This window comes from Taudactylus pleione, unplaced genomic scaffold (genome assembly GCF_031769625.1).
Source record: "Taudactylus pleione unplaced genomic scaffold, aTauple2 ptg000066l, whole genome shotgun sequence".
In the NCBI taxonomy this organism is placed as follows: Eukaryota; Metazoa; Chordata; class Amphibia; order Anura; family Myobatrachidae; genus Taudactylus; species Taudactylus pleione.
Genome location: NW_028284468.1, coordinates 23,684,803 through 23,699,515, shown reverse-complemented (window position 1 = coordinate 23,699,515; position 14,713 = coordinate 23,684,803). Strand labels below are relative to the sequence as shown.

Genomic DNA, 14,713 nt, shown 5'->3' with positions numbered 1-14,713 from the left:
CACATTCTTAGCCACTCCTGATCATTCACATTCTTAGCCACTCCTGATCATTCACATTCTTAGCCACTCCTGTTCATTCACATTCTTAGCCACTAATGATCATTCACATTCTTAGCCACTCCTGTTCATTCACATTCTTAGCCACTCCTGATCATTCACATTCTTAGCCACTCCTGATCATTCACATTCTTAGCCACTCCTGTTCATTCACATTCTTAGCCACTCCTGATCATTCACATTCTTAGCCACTCCTGATCATTCACATTCTTAGCCACTCCTGATCATTCACATTCTTAGCCACTCCTGTTCATTCACATTCTTAGCCACTCCTGATCATTCACATTCTTAGCCACTCCTGATCATTCACATTCTTAGCCACTAATGATCATTCACATTCTTAGCCACTAATGATCATTCACATTCTTAGCCACTCCTGATCATTCACATTCTTAGCCACTCCTGTTCATTCACATTCTGAGCCACTCCTGTTCATTCACATTCTTAGCCACTAATGATCATTCACATTCTTAGCCACTCCTGATCATTCACATTCTTAGCCACTCCTGTTCATTCACATTCTTAGCCACTCCTGATCATTCACATTCTTAGCAACTAATGATCATTCACATTCTTAGCCACTCCTGATCATTCACATTCTTAGCCACTCCTGTTCATTCACATTCTTAGCCACTCCTGATCATTCACATTCTTAGCCACTCCTGTTCATTCACATTCTTAAACTTAAAGGGGAGATGTAGAGTGTGACTGTATGCTGCAGGGCTTACCATATGCAGACCCAGGGACGAAGAGAGGGTAGAAGTGGGTACTTTCTTCCTGGGCTGGTTGGAGGGTCCCAGGTCAGCATGCAAAGCAAGGGTCTGATTAATTACCGATCGCAACTGCGTATACGCACTCAATTGGCCGATTGTTGCCTACTGCGCATGCGTATGCGCTGTAGTGCGCGTGCGCAAACCGGCCACTGCGATCGGGAATGCAATTGCAGTGACCAGACAGACCCATCTCAGAGTGATTGACAGGAAGTGCCATTTGTGGGAGGTGATGGGGGTTGTACGGAGAAACGCAGGCGTGCCAGTGTGTTTGAATTCAGTTGCATGGGCGTGCATAATATATCCACTGTGATGCCGTACGCAGCTTGAGCACACAGAGCGTGCAATGAAGTTAGCAATTCCTGAGTAAGGTCAGATCTTGTGCAAGTGTGTGTGAGGCAGTGATGGTACTCGATAATACCGATGATTTTGCAGTCGTGTTAAGGATTACGGATGTGTGTAAGGTAAAGTGGGTGTCCTTATGTTGTGCTGCGATAGCATAACGATCGCAATGGATTAGCATACTGTCACAGTGAGAGTACATGAGTAATCGCTATTACAATCACAGTTGTGAGCTGTAATGAATCAGGCAAAAAGGCCACTACTGCTCACCACAACTGACTAACAGTGCAGCAGCACATCGGGTAGTGAGAGTGCCGCTGCACTGTTAGTGGTAGTGGGCAGAGAAAAGAAGTATAACAGGTGGGGGCATTCACACTGTTAACCCCCCCTGGAGTCGCTCCCCTACGCTGCACATTGTAATTTCTTAAATTTTTTGGAAGGAACATAACCACGCCTCAAAGATTGGGTCATGCCACCACAGTACCCACGGCTGTCAGAGCTCTCGATGGCCCTGTGCAGACCTAGAACATTATAATGATTGCCACATGCAGTTTTCTCATTGCTGCCCTGCGGATTGAGAAAAGAAGACAAGCACTACTGTACATATAGGTGTGCAATCATTGCTGCTGTCCAGATAGCAAAGCTGATGGGGTAACACCTCGATGGGTTATTGGGGGTCTGTAAGGACATACTGCTCCCTGCAAAAGTACTTGGCATGCCCTGAGGATGCTTCCACTGCACAGGTAGCTGCTATTGTACCACTATTCTGTGATGTCTGGGGGTAGTGGAGACTGACCCAGGTTGTGGGAATGCCTGCTCTGAGGGCAAGAGTAGGCCTTTAATAAAGGAAATGGGGATACAATTATGAAATAAAATGATGGTGGTCTTTTCATTTTTGTGTGTCTCTTGACAGATTGTTGTGACTGATTTAATCATTAATGGCATCTCTTCAGAAAGGTTTTATTTTAGTTTTGGCTATAACAGTATTTAAAACTTGCTATCGTTATATACACATATCCAATTCAGGCATGGTAATATTTTCTTTATTTTCATATAATGCTGACAATGTACTGAAAGAAATTCCAGGCACAGTAAGTCTCTGCCTGAGGCACTAAAAGATAAAATGACTTGCCCAAGGTCACAAGGAACTTGGGACGCGGGAATCAAACCAAGCTTCCCTGCTTCAGATTCTGTCACAGTATGTGTTACTTCCTACTGAGCTATTCCCCTCTCACTTGCACAAGTATACATTGTATAGCTGCAGAACGCATTTCAGAAACTAGACTGTGGCTGGTTTCCCCAAATGATAAAATTAGCAATTCCCATGAACAGTTGGTTTTGTAGTGTATGTTTCATGTTTAGCCAAGGATCTGGAGACAACAGGTGTATACTATATGGATTATTTCTATAGATGCTTTGTAGTGAAGCATAAAACTATTTTTATACAGTAACATGAAAAATAAGACTGTGCTGCATTCATTTGTCATACTGCATAATGACTATTTGGAAAAGTCGCCAACAGAATTTCTTAAATGTCACTCGTATGGACAAAACAAAAAAAAAAAAAAGAATAAGTAATGATGAAATATATTCATGAACCAGATCATTTAGAAAGCATCAGTAATGTAATCCACAAACCGAAAGATTATTTTGGAGCAAATTGGTTGCGCAGGGACAGATACTGTATGCTTTTGTGCACTGCGCCAGCCAGTTGTAAAATGTCCTTGTTAGGAAGGTGCACCCTTTTTCACTGCATTTGGTCCTATGGCAATAAATGGGGTGACTTGTTATAGCATATGCAGCACAACAATGTGCTACTAGTTTTGTATTGGATCGAGGCCATTACACATCTTGCAAAAGATGTAAGTAACTTTGGACCTGATTCAGTAGCGTACGCAAATGAGAGTACGTATGCATGACAATCGATTGTTTACCACAGAGCATGCGTATAAGCTGCACTGCGTATGAGCAGCGATCACATTGCGACTATGGATGCCCAAAGGAGGGACAGGCTATTAGTGTTTGGGGGTGGTGATGAAAGGCTGGTCAAAAAAACGTAGCCGCGTCTGTGCGTTTGAACGCCGTTTCATAGGCATGCATAAATTAGCTGCATTTGCATCATGAGAGCTCTCTGCGTGTGAGGAGACTTGCAGTTTCTGCGGCTGGTCAGACTTGTTCTAAATGCTGCGTAACTGTGCGATGTGCGTCGATGGTACCGATGTTTACGCGGAAAAGCAACATTGTATGGGTATGAGAAGGCAGCAGTGGGCGTCTCTATGTCAGCTGTGCTTTGGCAAGCGTTAGCATATTTTAGCAACTGCGATCCGTAGGCGGTTGCAGTTGCAATCGCAGTTGCATATGTTTCTGAATTAGGCCCTTTGTTCTTTTTTTTGTACAGTGTGAGAAATTCTGTCCTTTGTGAGACAAATGGATAAATGTATATGAGTGTGCCAACAGCTTAATGCTGGGTGCACACTGTACATATAGTGTTCTCACAGCCGGCACGCGGTATATCGTTCAGTGCATATGCAGCTGTGTAAACACGAAATTCTGTAATTACGTAATTCACAGGTATAACACGTTGACCATGCAGCACAGCAGATACAATAAATCTAAATATATATTGTTACATTGGGACATACATTGTTGCATTTGATAAAAATACCCCAAAAATAAGACCCTCTACTACACAAATGTTCGTGTGTGTCTGCATCTGTGTGAGTATTTTTTATACAACATAAATGGCTGAACAACAAACAAGTGGCATAAAGAATTAACATGAAACATTGTATTCCTGAATACAAAAAAGCCTAAAATCTTATAGTTGTGCATTTACATTAACAAATTCTCTTCATTGGAATAATCTCTTTTCTTCTTCAAATTTATACCTGCCAAGCTTCACATGCATTTAAATAACTGATGTCAGATAAGCAACATGCTGGAAGTCCCATATTAGGACTATAATTTAAAATACAATGAGGCAGGCATCAACTGTCGCATTGACATGCACAAAAATATTCCATGTGGACTTGTAAAGTGCATTCTAAAAGCTTCGTATAACTATGTGACTTAAAATAATGTGAATCTTCAAGAGTAGCTTTTTTAAGTAATTTGTCTAATATGACCCCATACTCATTTTCCCGACATCGTTTCCAATGTGCCTCTTTCTGTCAAATCACAAAGAGATTCTAACAGTACAACTAAATTTATGTTCATTTTCTTTCTGCTGGATTATATTTGCTACGTCAAGCATTATAAGTAAATCAAAGACGCTTCTCAGAGGCTATAACAGTAGCGCTAATCTCCTGACCAAAATTCAGAAGGCAGCTTAGCCATCTCCAGCTTGAGTCATTTCCAACTGATTTGACTTACTCTAATTACAGCCTTTATGTAATAAAAGCCATTTGTATGTTGCCATGAAGCATTTTCATTGCAAATACTCAGAAATGTGCTGAGTTTATACTCCCTAGCTGATTAAGAAAATGGTCCTCTCTGGCTCTTCCTCTAATTAGAAAATCACACTGCACAGAAATCACGAATCCTTGAACATTAAAACCACAGTGTCCTCTGCCTGTGCTGGAATAATTTCCCCAAGCAGGACACCGCAGGGCCGCTGTTGCCCACTTAAGATTTGAATTAGAAGCAATTTTCATATTTGTGTATATTAGACTGTGATCTTATTCAGGCCAGACACTTCATCTAGTAATAAGGATATAATTAAACAAATGATTAGAATTTAGACCAGGACATTACCGAGGAATAGTATGAGAGGTACATTTTACAAATGTAGCCGGAACTTTTTTTTTCTTCATGTTATTGTCACTTTTAAAGTACCTGAAGAAATATCGTAAAAATATGACTGTTTAAATTATTGTTTATTTATTAACGAACACAAAGTAGATGAATCATCTATGATACAGTATACTTGCCTACTGTCCCGAAAGATGCGGGAGACTCCCAATATTTCGGGTAACCCCCTGCACCCCCTGGAAGAGTAGGCATATCTCCCACATCCCGCGCACTTACTACTGAAGTGGGCAGGTTGGGGAGATTTTTGGGAGAATTTATGGGTCCGTGGGTAGGTAGCGGGTCTAAAATGATGCGAATCATGTCATTTAGTCCCGCCCCCTACTCGCGGACCCACAAATCACCAGTCTAATGACGTATATGGTCTGTCTGTGCCCCGAAGATGTCAACAGAATCTCCTCTCTGGGTTTCTCCCAGGGAGAGGATTTATAAAGTCGGCAAGTATGTGATACAGCTGCTGTATTTTTATAATCATTTTCCTAAATTCCTACATTGGCTCAAGTTCCTAAGGGCTAGAAAAGTAAGTGTACTTCACAATAATGGAGGTTGGAATCCCCATGCAGGATATTATGTGCAGGAACAGAATACCTGGACACACATAACTTAAAGCTTTATTTAAGGCCTGATTCGGAGTTATACGCTAATGATGCCTCTGCTGCAAATGTGTACAAAGATGCTATGCAAATGTTGCAGATGCCAGGAGATGTATTGAGACGGCCTTTGCAAAGCCAAGCATCTTTGTACAAAGACACAGCATCGGTCACTGATCATTCGATTATCGCAGTCCTGAGAGAGCCTATGGACCCGCAGAATGGCCATGGGAACTGAGATGCTGGAGCTATATCTCTTGTGTAGAGGATCGCAGATGCAGGGTGTGACACGCTCCGTAATGGTCGCCACATGTCTACATCCTTTGCTGCCAATCCCTGTTACCGCTTCCAAATGCATGCTGACTGTCAATCACACTGCGAGTACAAAATTGCTGCATACGACTACGGTAGTGTACCTTGTCACATGCACCATGTGACTTAGACGCATGTACCATTTACTGATAATGGCTCATATCCGGAAACACCGGCATTGCGTCCATCTCTGAATCAGGCCCATTGTGAGACTATATTAAGCCTGAAAAATATTGTTGCAAAATACACCTAAGCTGAGACTATTATTTATTATCTCTTAGGAAGAAAAAGCTTGTCCCGCTGCGCTCTCCTTGTGACTTTTGCAATTTGAAAACATTTATAGACCGGAAAACCTTGCAAAATTAATCCATCAAATAAAATCTATCACAACTTATTTTATAAGGCATGGAGTCATTGCGAGTGTACCCAATGGTGATACAGTACTTCTGAGATTTGAAAAAAAACAATGATTATATCCTATAATAAAAATGTTAATCAGCCAAATCATTAATATGATGATAAAATATAATCCTTCCTAATTTTAAATGACTTACCTATTGGCAATGTAGAAGTGTTCTAGCTGAAACATAACTCATTTGCATAGTCATGAAAAGTTAGGTCTCCAGTGTGACCTATATACTGTTTATCTACATTAGAACAATGTATTAGATTCTGGCATATTTATCTGTACTTATTCTAGGAAAATATTAATTGATAACACTGGAATACATTTATTGTGTTTCTAAGTAAAACATAGTAAAGGGTTGCTGTCAATGTTCCCTTTTTCAGACATAGTGGCCTATTTATTAATGCATTATTTGCTGTCAAACCTTCAAAAACTGCTGTATTCAGAGGGTTGTTGAATTATTTAGGATTATTAGTAAAAGAAAAATGTCTGACTGGTGCGTCTAGAGGGAAACCATGTGGTAGGTATGGGGTTAAATTATCCTTCAGCCTGGAGAATTAAGGAACCACCTCCCAAAAGGTACCAAGTAGGGCTAGTGGATGAAATATTTGTACTCTGCCATTCAAAAAAAAAAAACCTGTTCTAAGTTTTAAGAACAGGGGTATTTTTACAACACTAGAGTACAAATATCTTATCTACTATGGCTATCTAACATTCAGCCTCTTCCACATATACCAGAGATATCTGTGGAGGCCCCTCTATTAAACTCCCTAACGGTTATAATTTCGCAGTTCACCTTCTAAACTTAAATAACTCTAGGGTGGGATGTACTACGTATCGCATTTTGGATGCGGTACATCCTGCCACTTATCGGGTACATTCCAGAATTAAGAGTGCCGTTATGTACCTATAATTGTGATTAAAATCACAAAGGACAGCTCTTCCGAAAAGAGCTGTCCTTTGCAAAGAGGGAACTTTGGGAGTCCTTCTTGAGGAACACTGGGAGGTATACGATTGGAGCCCTCCTAGGGCACAATGTGAAGAGAAGCCCATAGGCTTCTATTGGGCAAAACCGTCTATAGATGACATTTCCCGCAGGTCCAAGGTCCAGATAGTAACACATTCTGGAGCTTAGTACATATGGATAATGCGTCTAGAACTCAGAAAATGACAGTTTGGGGATTTTTGACTGCATTTTTCCTTTAGTACTTCCTGCCCTAAGTAGTTTATCTAATAAATGAACACTCAGACATTACATTTTGGTCAAATTTATTTGACATAATATTTCAAACTGGATTATTTAATTATTGTTATTATTATGTATACAAGAGAACAAATAACAGAATGAACAAACACATACTTACAAAATCAAGTAGTAGTGTTCATCTCTACTGCCAAAGCACTCCCAGGTGGGCTGTGTCATTTCCTGGAAGGGACAATTGACCTATTGCTACATACAGTATAAAAAGAGCACACCGAGCTAATAACAATAACCATTCAACTAAACTGTCGTTCTTTCCGCCACACTAACAAAGATAAAATCCAAAAGACCTAACGAAAAGGATGGAAGGGACGATTTCCAAAAGCAAGAAGGGAGTGTTACCAGCCTGCAGGCACTAATATAACAACCATAAATATGCCCCTCGGCACCTTATAGGTTACATTCAATTTAACCAATGGAAATAATCACAAAGGGAAAGTTAACATAAATCTTATAGTGGCCCTGCTCCTATAACCCAGCTCAAACACACTACACTCCTCCTTCTGCTTGTACCAGCAGTTCCCATAGTTTTCTATGGGGACTGAGAACATGTCCTATTTACCAAACATTGAGAAGCTAACACCATCTTTAGACCATCTTTCCACATCTTTATTGCAATCTATATTTGTACATAAGTGGCCCGATGGACGCACATGCACAAATAGTAATTCGTTAAGTACAGTATGACTATTAGTTATATCATATTTAAAATGTTACCTACAAATCCATACTTTGGGTACTGTGCATCAAACATTAAAATGCAATTTTCAGAGGTTTAATGCAATCTATATGATCCCTGTATGTATCAAAAGGTCCACAGCATATATTAGAGGTATCTGCTGTAGACCCATGTCACAGCAATCCCCATAGGCTTCTATAGGTCTGCGTTGTTACCGCATGCAGCTCCAGAAAGAGCATCTTGCTGGAGCTTGTGTCCAGTTGGCAATGCCATCAATAGATGGCATTTCCCTATAAAAGAGTATGGGATTCTTTTTGTAAAAAATCACGGCAGTCATTTTGACTCCCGTGTTAGAGACATGGAAGTCATTGCATCACTGGGAAAATTCTATATCAGAAAAGCTGCCCCCAGCATTAAAGCGATAAAAAAAGGTATCCAAGCAAATAGGTGCCCAATGTATCACAATGTATTTGCTATACTTGACCCATATACTGCTCTTTAGCTGTATAATAATATCTATAGCCATAGCAGTCCCTGTATTATGGTTAAGCAGTACGGGGGGGCTGTCCTGGAAGAAAAAATGTGATGTAAAGTAAATAGGACTTCACTAGGAATTAGCGGTGGCAGTTACAGCATACTACAATATTTGTAAAATAATGAGGGTAAAATGACTGTACAGTACATACAGTATAATGTAAATTGGTCTAATGTGACAGATTGCTACTAATGCAATTAGTACTGATGGACACCATTATAATGTTGCCTTAAGGCCCAGACATTTCTAGTTACATTACAGTATGATCTTGCATGCAATTGTGCTTTCGCTAATAGAAAAATTTTATATTTTTAATTTATCTTAAACCTCACTTTTTTGCTATTAAATGACCTCCAAACTCTAATATAAAGTCTAACTTTTTAATAGCGGGGTGAAAGCACACTCAAACTTAAATAATAATAAAAATCTACTGTGCAGAAAAGGTGACTCATGCTGAAAACAAATCCTGAATTTTAGCATACTACGAAACATTAAATGGGATATTATGGTATGCTATGCTGCATGGAAAAGTACAACTTCTCTAATGAGATCTCAGGTGTTTCAGTTAGACATGAAAAATGCAGGTTCTCTGTGATGCGCTGGAGACATTTTTGTTCACAAATCCATTTTTTCAACTGAAAATTGTGACTATGAATAAAGACATCCAGCTGTACAAAATTATGATTTAATGGACAAAATGAAGAGGCAGCACTGAAGCATATATGAGAAGGCCAATTTACATTAGAAGTATGCGCAAGTACAAGGAATTTGTATTTAACTGTCATTAAAATAAATTTGGTTTAAAAGAATGCTTTATATGCTGCTTGTAAAACAAATAATCCTTTAAACACTTTTGGTATAGAGTTCCAATCACACGATTACCTTTTCAATCATGTTTTAAAGTGGTTGACATGAAAATGTTACCAGCATCTGGTAAGAGATTTACTAAAGTGTCCCTTCCCCTAGGCAGATCATGCATTTCTCCATGCAGCCATTTTCACTTGTCTCCGCAATTCCTTTTACAGCCTTGGCCAAAATCTGTGGGGTGGGCAGAGATAATAATTGCCATTTTCCCAGTGATTTCCGTCTGCAGAACCGGCCAATGTGAGACTCTGGAGAGGTAAGTGTACTAATTATTTGGGTGAAGGGTGTGCAATGTGGGCCCCTCTATACCCAATATAGATACACCAGTGCACATGGTGTATATAGTGTTTTATTATTTTTTTTCCATCTATTAATTCATGGCACGGTAGATGCAGGAAGGCCAAATATAAATAAATGGCTTTATTAACACTTTCTGGACCATGGGGAAGATGTACTAAGACTTGGAGAGAGATAAAGTGGAGAGATAAAGTACCAACCAATCAGCTCTAAACTGTCACTTTCCTTTAAAGTGACAGGAGTTTATTGGTTGGTACTTTATCTGTCTTCATTGTATCCCTCTCCAAGGCTTAGTACATATTCCCCCATATGTGTTTCAGTCCATATAAAAACACTGTCTGGTATTACCCAGTCACGTTTCTGCGCACCTGGAGCACTATTGTAGTAATGGCACTGTATGCACCTTACAGCACCGCAGGATGTGTTATGGCGTGATAAGAATTAAGAACATGTTGTTATTCTCTATTTTAAAAACCAAAAAGAAACTAATTACCTGCCGCTAATGAGATCGAATCTAATATAGCAGCTACTAATTAATGAGCCTGTGTTAGCTCACTAAAAAGCAAATGCCTCACACTATAAATCAAAAAGAGGTGTTTCGCTAATAAAGCTTTCAGTATAGAAAAAAAATGTATATATGTATATTATATACTATGATCTTGGAATGGCAGAAAATGAAAAGTCAAGACACCACTTATATAAAAACACACTTTATGTATCAAATAAATGTAACAGATAAATACACCACTGCATAAAAAGTTGATATACATCTGCACAGCTATATAGAAGTAGGTCACTAATCATTAAAAAAGACACCATACAAAACTTATGAATCGCTGCCGGTATCTGCCAATAGTTGTATATTTGATAAACTCTGGAATCGGGAGCGAAATTCATCAGTGGTTTTCCTGCATACTGTGTCTGGAGAGGTATTGATACCTCTGATATCTGCCAAGAGATTAACTGCCATTTGCAGTGCTCTATTGGAGGACCGTGCCGAGGCACTGAACCGGGCCTTGCTTACATCGAGCTGCTGTGCTTTCTCTGTGCTGCCTTTCGGTGAACACCACAGCTGTAAGTGTCTGGGATCAGTGCAGGTCCACTGATTAAACCACGGAGATCAACTTGCACTCTGTGACTGGATGTGTCTGTGCAGTTAGAGTCACCTTAATTACCTACAGATATTGGCAACTAAGAAGTCTTGGAATAAAAAGCCAGAATACCACTGGGAATTTGAACTCCTCATTCTAAGTAAGAATTTTGTACATGAACTTTATGTTAATCCAAATATAACCAAAATTTGAACAAAAAAAATCAGAATAAATGAAACTTGGATGCAGGTGTGGCAGTCTCAGCGCTGCTCTGTGAGTGAACCAGCAGCTTCGGCTGTGGCATGTGTATATAAGGTGCTCTGTCAGTAGCATATTATTGCTAATAGCTCCGTCATATTACTCTGAATGCAGTATCTACATGAGAGATAGTCCAGTGGTGGCAATTTGTATAAAAAGGGGTAATAGATTACTGCAGTATTAGGTAATCATAAGATCAATATAAATAGTGCCCAAGTAAGTGATTTGATATTTGAAGGCCCAATAGCAAAAGTTAATAAGGGCCCTTATGTACCACCAAATGCTTAAAAATTCATATAACACATGTAACTTTGACAAGGAAGATGCCCCCCCCCCCTCAGCTCTGGGCCCCATAGCAGTTGCACTCCTTGCACCTATGGTACTTACGCCCATTTCTGATGTGTTTCACATCTTTCCATGGAGGCTTAATCAAAGTGTACCTTTTATAAGCACGCTGAGATTGCTATGCTGGGTGAGCACCATAATACATGTGCCAGACTTGGGATTACCTTTTTAGCCGGAGGATATTCCTGTAAATAGATGCCCAGCTTATCTGTGGATATTGCTACAGTTACAACCAAGACCAACGATTATTCTTTATATATACAGCATGTGTGTTTATGTATGAAAATGAACTTTATTTATTCTTCTAGATTATATGCATATGTCTTTTATAATATCAATGTTAATATAATTTGTGTGATTATTATTTAGAATATTAGGGGCCTGATTCAAAATTGTATGCTATTAGAATCGCAAGGACGCAGCAGTGATGCTAACATATGCTAATACACAAGGAGGCATCTGCTGTAAATAGAATCCTTGTGCATGCTTTTGTGATCCGTAGCTGCGTCCAAGTACACAGCTATCGGATCACTTGCAAGACCATTGGCCATCTGAGTAACCATCAGCCATATGAGTAACCCTCAGAACCATACTCGAGGTCAGGAAATCTGCATCAGGTTTGTGTACAAGTTAGAATTAAGCCCTATACTTGTATTATTGTACTAAATATTTCATATATATAGCGTGTCCTCAAATTATTATTATTATTATTATTATTATTATTATTATTATTATTATATGTATCTGCCATATCAGATTTGTTTTCCTTTTTTTATTAGCGCAGCTCCTCATTAGTTACATTGGTTAGCTGTTTTCAAGATACATGTATGCCCTATAACCCCCTATTAATAAAACAGGGGCTAATTATATGTAGCACAGTAAAACCCATCTAAATTAGAGATGTGTGGGTTCGGTTTTTCTCGGATTTACTTGGATATGTTTGGATCTCAAAAATGCCATTTTATTGGCTATCACGTGTTTTGGATAGTCAATAAAATAAATCTGAACTAAACCGAACTTGCGATAATGTTGGCAAAAAGAACCGAGTAAATCCAAGTAAAATCGAACCCGCACATTTCTAATCTAAATAGGCATTGTGTAGCAGCTCAACAGTGGAAAAAATAAAAAAAACAGCTACATTGTTCATATATGTAATTTACCCCCATCCTCCATTATTTGTAAATCCTTGCTTTGGGTTTTGCAAAAATATTTCCAAAAATGAAAGCTATAATTGTGGCTTTATGCCCTAGGTAGTTATACTGCCTATAATTTGATGTTAAATGCTGTTTGTAAAAGATATGCTTTACATTTTATACCTGGCTTTTATATGTTTTTATGTCTTTTCTTACTACACCATATGGTAATGCGTCTGTTTTTCTATATACATTACTGATATCTATGTCAATCTGCTAGTACAATGCAAGCTGTCAAAGTAGTATTTCATTTATCATGTGCTCAGATCATCTAATTACTTTCCATTTACTACAATTGGCTTATGGTTTCAATCAGAATTCAATTTGCATTTGAAAGTTTAGATTCCACCAGGCTTGTTCCATGAAAGAAACAAAATCATATTAAAATTAGTTGATTTGAAACAGGACGTATAGAGGAGCATGGGACGGGAGCGAGTGTAGCGCAGGTTTCTGTGTCAAACAAGGAGACATTTTTTTATTTTTTTCCCCATGTACTACATAGTACACAATAAATTATCTAGAAGAGCAAAACATAAAACTCTAGAGGACACTGTGACAGAATTATGGTTTATATCAATAGCCCGCAACTATCTAAGGCACTCCAGGTACATGGACTACTGGGGATGTGGCTCATTATGAGGTGCTTATGCCCCCAATGTGCCACAGTTATGCCCCCAACATCCAGATTCTAAACTACAAAATATTACCAGATATGACAGCAAAAATAAAAGTAGGTGTAATGGAGTAAGGGTGTAATCGGTGTAATGAACTGTACCAGTACATATATTTATAAATGTGCAAATATTTAGCTAATCCATCCAAAGATGAACAAAACACAAATTGCAAGAGAGTACAGGATCATTGGCCACATAAACTGTCAATGACAAATTAGATTTGTGGATTATGGGGGGCAACAAAGTAGCTCCTACTGTATTGATGATGCCATTCACAAAATAATCATTGTGGCTCTTTTGCAGACTTGTTATGATTGTAGTTGATTTTCTAGCTTCCCATGTTATTTTGAGAGTTTCTAAATTGAATTCTTGGAGAGTAATGCTAAGCTAGGTGAATATGTTTGTCAACAGAACTCAGCATAATGTAAAATCAAAGCAAATAGTAATGACTTCAGTAGTGTTGACTTGATGGAAGCAATCTATTAAGATTGTGAGACCAAAATCGAATAGATACTAGCGCAGGTGTGTTATGCTTATATCTGACAATATAAGCTATTAAAGTCAATATTCCTGAGCATAGTGATTGCATTCAGTATTTGAATGCCTCTGCCCAATGTGTACGGCAAGAATGTTTTTTTAAAGATGTGCATACAGGTAGAAGTAGTGTTTATTAATCAACAGCATTTCATATGTAATTTGTTCTCTTGTTTTGAAAGAATATATATATTTTATTTTTTTATTTTTTGCATGGGCTTCAAAATACATAGCTTCTGGCTACAAAAAAAAACTACAGTACTCTTTTAATTTTCTTGATCAATGCATGTTTTGGGTCCAGTGTGAACCGATGAAATATTTTTGCACATTTTTTTAGCATGTAAAAACATACAGTATATTGAAAATGTACAATTATAACTTTCAGATGTAGAGGACAAGTATGACATTTTTATATGCACAAAACTGTTGTCTAATTCATAGGCACATAGGGTCTGATTCAGATTTGGGATAGAGCTTAGGTTCTCAAACTCAGTCCTCAGGACCCCAAACAGTGCATGTTTTCCAGGTCTCCTCACAGAATCACAAGTTAAATAATTAGCTCCACCTGTGGAACTTTTAAAATGTATTATTGAGTAATGAATACACCTGTGCACCTGCTGGGTGATCTGCAAAACATGACCTGTTTGGGGTCCTGAGGACTGAGTTTGGGAACCTCTGAGATAGAGCAAGTATCTGTG

At 38.7% G+C, this 14,713-nt stretch overlaps 1 protein-coding gene across 6 annotated transcripts in view; it reads right to left on the bottom strand.

The window, feature by feature from the left end:
• Positions 1 to 14,713, bottom strand: part of RBFOX1 (RNA binding fox-1 homolog 1) — a 727,152-nt gene that overhangs the window by 479,381 nt on the left and 233,058 nt on the right. The window lies entirely within an intron of this gene.